This window comes from Cetorhinus maximus, chromosome 4 (assembly GCF_964194155.1).
Source record: "Cetorhinus maximus chromosome 4, sCetMax3.hap1.1, whole genome shotgun sequence".
NCBI lineage: Eukaryota > Metazoa > Chordata > Chondrichthyes > Lamniformes > Cetorhinidae > Cetorhinus > Cetorhinus maximus.
This window is the reverse complement of record NC_135882.1, coordinates 35,848,314-35,857,981: the sequence shown is the minus strand read 5'-3', so window position 1 is coordinate 35,857,981 and position 9,668 is coordinate 35,848,314. Positions and strand designations below refer to the sequence as shown.

General features: G+C 45.2%; 1 pseudogene; it reads left to right on the top strand.

Moving 5' to 3' along the window:
- The first annotated feature begins 521 nt into the window (after window positions 1–521).
- LOC144679310 (cytochrome c pseudogene) lies at window positions 522–846 on the top strand (annotated as a pseudogene).
- The last annotated feature ends 8,822 nt before the right edge of the window (window positions 847–9,668 follow it).

The window sequence follows — 9,668 nt, the reverse complement described above, 5'->3', positions numbered from 1 at the left end:
TGAACAATTTCTCCTTAAACACCTCTCACTTCCTCTAAATAAAAGGTGTGGCTATGGGTACCCGCATGGGTCCCAGTTATACCTGTCTCTTTATGGGGTATGTGGAACATTCCTTCTTCCAGTCCTACTCCGGCCCCCTCCCACAACTCTTTCTCCGGTACATCGATGATTGCTTCGGTGCTGCTTCATGCTCTCGTCTGGACCTGGAAAAATTTATTAATTTTGCCACCAATTTCCACCCCTCCATCATTTTCACATGGTCCATCTCTGACATTTCCCTTCTCTTCCTTGACCTCTCTGTCTCAATTTCTGGTGATAGACTGTCCACCAATATTCATTACAAGTCTACCGACTCCCACTGCTACCTCGACTACAGCTCCTCACACCCACTCTAACCTGTCTCTCTCTGAACTTGCTGCACTCCGTACTCTCAGGTCCAACCCTGACATTGTCATCAAACCTGCTGACAAGGGTGGTGCTGTTGTTGTCTGGTGCAGTTGGTGGCTGGAAGGAAGCAATTACAGAGCAAAATGCGTGATATAGAGAAAGGCAAGAAGACCTTTGTAAGGAAGTGTGTGTGATGTCACACTGTTGACAGTGAAAGCAAACACAAAACTGGACCAAACCTGCCCGGTTTATTTGGATGCAAGACTAGCCAAGCTGAAGGATTTTCTTTAACTGAAGCAAACAAATATAAAAGGTATTACCTGGGATGAGGACACACTCAGGATTTACCTGGAGAATCTGAAGGACTATATCCCAGTAACAAAAATCATATTTGCAGGCCTCAAGAAGAATGAGTGTTAAGACTTGTTATCTTATCTCAAATCTGCAACAGTCAAATAACTGCCATGCCACTGCCATGTTTGCCTATGTCTTCCTGAAGTCTGATGCAAACATCCTCACTGTTAAGTACATTTCCAAATTTTTTGTCATCTAACAAACTTTGAAATCATGTCTCCAATCTTCAAGTCCATGTGTTTAATATATCAAAAAGATCAGTGGTCCCCATACCAATTGCTAAGGGCACCAATGTATACTCCTCTCCAGCTTGATAAAAACTGTTCACCACTACTTTCTGGTTTCTTTCTCCTAGTCAGTCATATTAATCTGCCACTGTACTTTTCAAATTTGCTAACAGTCTATTATACAGTATTTTTGAAAGCCCATGTACACAATGTCAACATAGTGATAATGTCACTGGACCAATAATCCAAAGACCTAGGCTAATACTCTGGGGGCATGGTTTCAAATCCCACCACAGCAGCTGGTGGAATTTAAATTCAATTAATAAATCTGTAATTGAAAGCTAGTCTCAGCAATGGTGACCATGTGCATAATCTTCTGCTCTATCTGGTGTTGAGTTTGGGGGCGGGAAAGGCATTTAATTAGATGGGATAATGGCACACCTGAACCCCACCACCTTTTCGTCTCTGCCAGAACTAAGTTACCTTCCCGATCCACTGCCAATTGAGGCCCTTAAGTAGTCAATTAATTACCTCAATTACCACTGCTGGTATTAACCCAGCTGCAGGTGAGCACGGTAAAATCACGCAGCCAGCTTGAAATCTCAAAGGCACTCAGTGCCTGATTGAGGGACTGAAGATCAGGAAGGGGTGCCGGGGCTCACTGAGAGCTAACCACTGCCCTTGCTGATGATCCCCCTACACTCCCCCATTTCCAACTACATGAAACAGCACGCCCCACTCTGCACATTACTTACCGGTGGCCTGGGTTGCTCTGCAATCCTGGGACTCTGTTGCCTGTCCTTCTGGTAGAGGCCAAGGCCTCCCTAGTGGCGCTGCTGATCACAAGAGTTGCCGGCCTCTGATTAATCAGCAGGTTTCAGTCGGCAAAACAGCTGCCCCAGGGGTCTTGATTCCATAGGAAGGCCCACCGCTGGCCTCACCTGATTGGCTTTTGGTTTGGTAGGTCTTAACAAAAAGATGTAGCGCAGGTCCCTTCCAGCTTTGTGCCGGCAGTAAAGACTCCCTTAGGGAAGGAAATCTGCCACCCTTACCTGGTCTGGCCTACACGTGGCTCCAGATCCACAACAATATGGTTGACTCTTAACTGCCCTCTGAAATGGCCTCGTAAGCCACTCAGTATGGCAATTAGGAATGGGCAACAAATGCTGGCCTTGCCAGAGATGCTCACATCCCATGAAATAATGTAAGAAAACCTCTCTGCCACTTCATCAAAGAATCCAATCAATCTTGTTTGACCCATTTACCTTTAACAAACCTGTATCTGCTGCAATTTATGTTATCACAATAACAATCAAATTCACCCCAATTATTATTACTAAATGTTTCCCAGTGCTGGGCTGACTAGCCTGTAGTAGCTGGGTTTATCCCTCTTCACTTTTTGATCGGGATTGTAACATTAAAAACCCTCCAATCCCCTGGCACCGCCCATAAATCCAAAGAAGAGGTGTGAAAGACTGTGGCTAGTGCCTCCACATTTTGCATCTTTCTTCCATCAGCAACCTCAAAAACATTCCTAATGACAATTCAACTTCGAGTGCTGCCAGGCATTTAAGTACTTCCTCTTCAGCTACTTTAATGCAATCAAATTTCTCTACCATTTCCTCCTTTTCAATGGCATTACTAACATAATTTTCCTGTGTGAAAACAGATACAAAGTAGTCACGAGTTTTAAGCATAAGACGCAGAAACATCAAAACTGATCGTGAAAGGAGGAGTTGTTAATAAGAGAGCTACAGTGTGTATAAGGAACAAAAACAAAAATAGCTGGAATGCTGTTGTTTTTGTTTTTGTTTCAGATTTGCAGCATCCGCAGTATTTTGCTTTTATCTTAGAGTGTATAAGGACATGGCCTCATAACCTTTAGAAATTAAAGATTCTGTCGAAGATGTTACTTTGCTGGTTAAACTATCCATAAAAGACAAAAACAATTCTTTATTTCAATGCCAACATTATTAACAATTCCACTGGTTTGTCTGTACACATTGGGCTGGAGTTTGTGGTTGCAATGATAAGGGAACTATCAATCAGTGATTGCCGTTAACACTGCTTAAAATCGACAACAACTTCAGACTCCCGCAAATGCGCAGTTAATCCGCAGTCTGCAAGTTGCTGTCGGTGATGCACTGCTCCTCCCTTAGAGCAGCCTTCTGCAGCCTTCACAAGTGCACTCAATACAGAATCAATGATTTGACTTTTCAACTTTTTACTTACTAATCTCACTGTAAATAACATTGAAAACGTTGAAAAATAAAAGGCTGCGCAGTTGTACCGCTTCACTCCGTGACGGAGACCCGAGCTGGACTCATTCTCCCAATGAGAGTCTGATATTTCTATAGAGAAAAACAATACCACACCTCCGGCCCATTTCTCCAGTTAAATCAACATGTACATCTGTAATCCCTCCATCCGTCTCCTATCAGACATCTCTCTACACTTAACGCTGCCAAGTCAGGTGGGAGCAATGGGAACTTCTCAACCTTTGGCGCTTTCAACATTTGAAGATCATATTCAAGCACCTTCACTCACTCATTGAGGTGTCAGCTGTGGCTCAGTTCATAGCACCCTCGCCTTTGAATCAGAGGGTTGTGGGTTCATGGCCCACTCCCGGAAACCAAGAACTGTGATTGTACTTGACAGAGTTGCAATCTGTGACTGTAGGTAACTCGAAAGAGTTTCATTCATTCATCCCAGCCTCACAAGTGCTCATAGCGCTGAAACGTATATATGGACATTAGGCTGTTCATATTCCTATGATAATTCCCTTACAATGTGCAATAAATACCCTGCACAGTGATTCTAACTTACAAACATTTCTTCTCTCCGCCGAAATGTGCGGTTTTACTTTCTAAACGTTTTTTAACCGGGCTGAGGTCATTGATTCTCTGCGCATGTGCAGACATGGATCGTGACCATCTTTGCAGGAAAGTTGCGTTTGTCAGTGGATAAAGTGGGCGGAATTTTCCGTTCTGGGGACTAAGTGCGGCGGTAGGCGGATTGCGCGGGGTGTATCCCGCTGGGTGTCCTGGCAGAAAACAGCGCACAATTTCACACTTGGAGGCTGATTGGTGAGTAGCTTTCAGAATGACATGGCAAGGCAGGCACTGATTTGTCAGCTCCTCCTTTACCTAGTGGGGTTGATGGTCCTGGTGGCATATTTAAACATCCCTCTATATTCATTCTCCCCAGCGCAGCTATGTGCAGGAAATTTCTTGATATGGATCCACCGAAGATAAAGCTGCTCCCAGGTTCAGTAATGACTCCCTTGTGGCCCTTATCCATGGAATCCACCAGCACTGAGATGTCCTCGATCCAAAGGATGGCTCCAGGAGACCCACCAGCCTTACCTTGCCAGCCTGGGACGTGGTTGAAAGGGAGGTCAGCTCATCAGGCACTCGCCCAAGAAACGCAATCCAGTGCAGGAAGAGGATGAATGATCTCATCTGCTCTACCACGATAAGTCAACATTCAGCTCACTCCAATCTCACACTCTTATAATGGTATCATGCACTCAAAGGGTTACACTGCTCAGGGACCTCACAATATTAGCGGGGAGACATCAGCACTGACTGTCTCATGGGCACTTTAACATTATCAGCATCTCATCTATAATGCCACACAAACTCCATCCTCAGTCCTTACTGGGAGGTCTCAGCACACTCAGAAGGCATGCATGCTTCCCCACCTCTCTTCCATCTCTTCTCAGCACATTCCATTTATCTTCATGCAGGCTAAGCTTGCCCACAATCGGAGGGTGATATCCCAGACGGGAGCTGTCCTAGTTTGGGGAGAATGCTGACAAGCTGGCATACGAAGACTAAGATCGCTCTTGTGGCGAAGGCGAGATCGGCCTCTCCGAGCAAGTAGGTACGGATGAACTCTCCATTAGTTGATCATATCTGATAATCACGGTGAGTGACATGCAATGTTGTATTCTGCCTGCTTATGACCTAAATCTATTATCTCTGTCTTCCAGGCACCAGCAGGCCAATCAGAGCTCCAGACCAACCATAAGCCCCAGCCCCCAGGCCACCTCCAAGGAGGATGCATCAGATGAAGGCCCATCACTGCATTCACCTGCAGCTTCCACCAGTGCAGAGGCACACACCCCAGTGGATCATGGATCTAAATTAGGGTTGGGGCCACATTTTGGAGAACACCTCATTGACACGTCACCACAGCAGTCGAAGGCAGTGACAACCCAGATCTCTGGCACTTGGAAGACTGCTGGAGATCAGGCACCTGCCTGAGTCAGATGATGAATCTCTGGAAGCAGCTGTCGCTAATATGCTGGAGATGCAACCACAGGCAGCGGAAAATCAGGTAGAGATGTGAGAGGCAGTCAACAGACTAGAGCAAATAATGGAGGAATCCATCTGCGTTCTGTCTGATGTCATGGCTCCGACATGCGAGCTTCTCGAGGTCTCCATCGGAAGGGTGGCGGCTGCCTTGGAGATCTTAGTTCAGCAGATCCTGCCGGATTTGCACTCAGACCTGCACTCCGTCGCTATAGGCATGCATGGGATCCATCAGTGGCTAGGCGAGAGTGGGGGGTGGGGCACTTTGACCTCCCTCGAGGAGTCTTCTCCTCAGGGAGTCAGACAGGGACCCTGGGGCACCCATAGGGAGGAGGACAGCAGCTGGAGACTCCGGGCCCATCCACCCAGGTGACTCCGACAGCCAATCCCAATCCTCTTTGCCTGTGACTCCATCACCTCCAGCTGTACATGCTGAGGTACCACATCAGGAGAACCAAATGAGGCCAAGGCCCTCCAAGTCTCGACCCTCTAGAGGACCCCCGCCAAAATCATCAAGGACAACAGTCAGCAGGCTGTCTCCACCTCTGCTGCGGATGCTGGGAATGCACCAAGATGTAGCGGTAGGGTTAGAAAAATTAAGAAACTTTGACATCACTTCTGGGTGACGGATGTTCAATCACTGTATGTATCATGCACCTTTGTAAATATAATTGCTGTACATGAGAATGGTGTTTTAATTTGAAAGCATCGTGCATATGTATCTACATACCATCTTATTGCAAGGGTGAGTCATGCTCCCACTCATGATTGCCACCCTTTATGAGTCTCACATACATGTGATGTGTAGCAGACTCATGATAGTTACTCTACCCTTGCATTATGTCAGTGAGATGTGTTAAACTGTTTACTCGAAGCGTTTGCAAAATGCGTTAGTAACCTCCACTCCTTGCAAGACAACATGGAGTTAGGCGTGCTCAATAGCCTTGGACGGTTAGCTGTAATTTTTTCTCAAAATCAGATGGCTGAAATCATTGGCGGTGCCAAAGCATAAGAGCTGCAGCCATGACCATCTCTCCAACCACACGCACATCTCAGTGTTCATTCAAAGTTTCTCATTAAGATGGTGACACCTACATCGGATGTGGTGTTTGAGCCTTTGGGTTGACTTTCACTTCCCAGAGTGCACGGACACAGAGTGCACTGCTGACCTTACCAAAGATTAGGGCCTGGTGAACCATGAGGGTTGAATGTGCCAGTCTAAATGCTGAACTTGCTCTCGATCAGAACGAGGCGTGCGAGGAAACAGGCGACTATGCTGGAGTGAGATGAAGACTGAGTGAATAGCAAATTAGGTTCACGTGGTAAGTTCTGGTAAGTTTTTCAGGTTTAATTATAGCTTAAGAATCGAGTTCTGACATAGTACTAACCTTCAAGAAAGTTAGGTTAATTTGTTAAATAGAAGAACTGCCTGAAGTGGCAGTTATCTGTCAATCACCTGAAAGCAGTTGGTTCAAGTAGTGTTATTACTGTAGCAGAAAGCTAAACTACCTAGTGACTTATCAGAAGCTTTGTAAAAGAAACAGGCTTTTCAAACCGCATGATCAGGAAGGGGCGTGCAAGGAGACAGGTGATACTAGAGTGAGACAGAGACCGAGTGAACAGCAAATTAGGTTCACGTGGAAATTCGATGCACAGGGGAAAGAGGTGTGATATACATAGAAATTATTCTAAGTTAATTAAAATAATTAAATAAAGCTAACGAAACAACATAAGAGAGCCCATAAAGCAGTGGAGAGAAAGAGAGTCATGAGTTTACAAATAAAATCTATAAGTGATGTCACAGGAGTCCTGTAAGTAGATTGGTTGGTAGGCCTCTGATGAGTCATTAGCTAGTTTCTGGACTTGGCAAGGAGGAGACAATTGGTGAGTGACAGGTGAGTTATAATATTATACCATAATATCGTAAACACTTTATATAAAGTTTAAGGTATGCCAGTGCAGGTCAGCTATGCGGAATGTGCATGCTGCAGGATGTGGGAAGTCATGCAGGCAGAAATGGCCCTTGATGACTACATCTGCAGGGATTGTCACCAGTTCAAGAAACTTGGGCTCCAGGTTGCGGAACTTGAGCGATGGCTGGCATCACTGTGGTGCATCCGTAAGGCTGAGGAGTACTTGGATATTGTGTTGAGAGAGGTGGTCACACCACAGCTAAGAAGTACACAGGCAGAGAGGGAATGATTGACCACTAGAGTATCTAAGAGAAACAGGCAGGTAGTGCAGGAATCCCCTGAGGCTATCTCATTCTCTAACTATTTTTTCCATTTTGGATATTGGTGAATGAGATGGTTCCTCAGGACTGAAGCAAGACCCAAGTTCGTGGCACCACAGGTGGCTCAGCTACACAGGAGGGGAAGGGGAAGAGTGGAAGTGATATAGTGGTAGGGGTTTCCATAGTTAGCAGAGCAGACAGGCATTTCTGCAGCTGTAGATGTGACTCCAGGATGGTATGTTCCCTCCCCAGTGCCAGGGTGAAGGATGTCACAGAGTGGCTGCAGGACATTCTTTTGGGGGAGGGTGTACAGCCAGAGGTTGTGGTCCACATTGGGACCAATGACATAGGTAGGAAAGGTGATGAGGTCATGAAAACAGATTTTAGGGCCTTAGGAAGGGAATTAAAAATCAGGACCTCAAGAACAGTAATCTCAGAATTACTCCCAGTGCCACATGCTAGTGAGCATAAGAATAGGAAGATTGAACAGTTCAACATGTGGCTGGAGAAGTGGAATAGGAGGGAAGGCTTTAGATTTCTGAGGCTTTGGGACCGGTTCTGGGGCAGGTGGGACCTGTACAAGAAGGACAGGTTACACCTTAATAGGACTGGGACTAATGTCCTTGTTTTGCTAGTACTGTTGGGGAAGGTTTAACCTAGATTGGCAGGGGGATGGGAACCTGAGGGGAAATTCAGAGGGAAATGGAGAGGAGAAAAATTGGCAGTGGGAAGTAGGGAAGTATTGACTGGTAAGGAGAATATAGCAGAGTATCAAGTAGTAATATCAAGGTAGATGGAATACTTGGAGAATTTGATAGAATTAGAGTAGGCAATAGTAAGTCATTAGGTGGGATCAGAGTAAGGGGGAAAGTAAAAAAGCCTAAATCAGGATTAATGTGAGTGTATGTGAATGCATGGAGTGTGGTTAATAAGAGTTGTGAACTACAAGCACAGGTTGAGTGATATTCAAGATAATTTTCTGCGGCAGTATGTTTCGGTCCAACGAGAGGGCAGGCACTGTTGGACCTGGTTCTGGGGAATGAGTTGGCCCAAGTGGATCAACTATCAGTGGGAGAGCATTTAGGGCACAGTGGCCATTGAATCATAAGGTTTAGGTTGGCCATGAAAAGGACAGAGAACAATCCAGAGCAGGGAGAATTAACTGCGGGCAAACCACCTTCAATGCGATGAGAATGCTTCGGAGTTGTGTGAGTTAGAACCAAATGTTGGCAGAAAAGATGGTGGCTGAATAATAGGCTACCTTCAAAGAAAAGGTATTGCAGGCAATGTCAAGGTATATTCCCTTGAAGGGGAAAGGTAAGACAAATAAATCTAGAGCGCCTTGGATGACGAGAAAGATAGAGGTGAAGATGAAAAGGAAGAAGTGCACGTATGACAGATGTCAGTTAGAAAATACAATAGAGAATCAGGCTGAATAAAGAAGGAGCAGAGGGGAAGTGAAAAAACTGATAAAAGCAAGGAGAGAGCATGAAAAGAGACTGGCAGCTAATATAAAAAGGAATCTCAAGGTCTTCTTTAAGCATATAAATAATATAGGGGTGGTAAAAGCATGAGGAGAGCCAATTAGGGATAAAAAAGGGGACTTGCACATGGATGCAGGAAAAATAGCGGAGATATTAAACAAGTACTTTGCACCTGTCTTTACAAAGGAAGAGATGAGAGAGGAGGTAACAGGTACACTGGAAGAATTTACAATTGAGGAGGAGACGGTCTTAGAAAGACTATCTTTACTTAAAATTGATAAAGTACCAGAACCGGATGAGATGCATTCAAAGGTACTGAGGTAAGTGAGAGTGGAAATTGCAGAGGCACTGGTGATAATCTTCCAGTCTTCCTTTAGACTCAGCAGTGGTGCCAGAGGACTGGAGAATTGCGAATGTTAGATCTTTGTTCAAAAAGGGGTACAAGGATCAAGCCGGCAGTTACAGACCAGTCAGTTTGACTTCAGTGGTAGGGAAACGGCTGGAAACTATAGTTTGGGACAAAATCAATAGTCACTTAGACAAGTGCAGGATAATTAAGGAAAGCCAGCATAGATCCATTAAGAGAAAATCATGTTTAACTAACTTGCTGGAGTTTTTTGAGGTGGTAACAGAGAAAGTTGATAAGGGCAATGCTTATGATGTGTGT